This window comes from Microtus ochrogaster, unplaced genomic scaffold (genome assembly GCF_000317375.1).
Source record: "Microtus ochrogaster isolate Prairie Vole_2 unplaced genomic scaffold, MicOch1.0 UNK82, whole genome shotgun sequence".
NCBI classification, from domain to species: Eukaryota; Metazoa; Chordata; class Mammalia; order Rodentia; family Cricetidae; genus Microtus; species Microtus ochrogaster.
The window spans coordinates 1,526,672-1,528,131 of record NW_004949180.1 but is presented as its reverse complement, the minus strand read 5'-3'; positions in this window follow the sequence as shown (position 1 = coordinate 1,528,131).

Here is a 1,460-nt window from a genome sequence, read left to right as displayed (position 1 = left end):
GTGTGTGTGTGTGTGCGTGCGTGCACATAGGTGTCCTGGAGTAGATGTGGAGGTCAGAGGATAACTAGAGTTGATTCCCTCCTTGTACCATGGAGCCTAGAGGCTAAACTCAGATCATCAGAATGGTGGCCAGTGTCTTAACCTACCGACTGACTTAACCAGCTTCAATCTTTAATATTCTTAAACTTGTTCTGAAGGTGTTATCATTATACTTTAAAAGGAACATACTGAGGGCTGGCCAGAGGATGCAAGGATAGGCTCGGAAGACTGTTTTTGTTTTTCTTTACAAGAAAACAGGCATGACAGTTGACACCTGCAATTCTAGCATTCAAGAGGCTGTGATGGAAGATGAGGAGTTCAAGTCCGACCCCAGAAACAGAGTGAATTCAAATGTAGCCTAGACTGCTTGAGACTCAATTTCAAATTAAAAAATGAAAAACAAAAACAGATTTTAATCTGTCCCCATTTAAAGCCTTCCATGACTTCATATTGCTTTCATTACAGTAACTATTAAGAAGCATTCAGATTCATCATTGCCACTCAGTTTTCTTTTTTAAATTATTTTTCTCATGTTCTTGTGTGCTATGGATAGAACCCAGGATATCTCCTCCCAGCTCCCTGTCCTCTCTCCTTCCTCCCTGGTCCCCCCCTTCCCCCACTTTCTAGCAGGACTAGAAATGAACTCAGGATCTTGCTCACGCTAGACAAGAGCCCCTACCCACTCCTATTCTGCTTTCTTGACTAGAAAATGAAAGACATAGTAAAATTTACCCTCTTCACAGAGACTGGACACTCTAACTGCTCCAAGTTGTTCCTGTGTCTGGTCAGTCTTTCTTTCTCTTTGAGAATGAATTGTGCAGCCTTCACGTTCTCCACAGGGATCCCTGTCTCTGAAGTCCCCCATTCCCCACTGAACACCTTCTATTGGATGTATTTGCCTGTCATTTGCGATCCTCCCTTTTCTAGTCGAGACTTTTGAAAACAGGCCTGTCTGCTGTGATACTATTACCACACCAGCCTTCTCCCTATCTGGTGCATGGATAAATGAGGGAATGATTGAACGATAGGCAAAATAAAATCTCCATTACTGCTGCTGGCAGAGGAAGCACTCAACACATCGTGGAACATCTTCAGAGGACAGATAAAGGACATTGAATAACTAAAGGGAAAACGACACATAAAATGCTGTTTGGTTTCTGTGCCAGGATTAAACCTAGAGCTTTGGGCATTCCGCACACAGACTTTCCACTGGAGCCACACACGAACCCTCTCGGGGCACTGTCAGACAGCTTTGTAAGATGACTTTCAAGGCTGGCATGGTGGCACAAGTCTTTAGTCACAGCACTCAGTAGCCAGAGGCAGGCAGATCTTTGTGTTTGAGGAGAGCCTGGTCTGTATGATGATTTCCAGGCCTGCCAGGCCTATATAGCAAAATCTTGTCTTTAAAAAAAGAAAAAGTG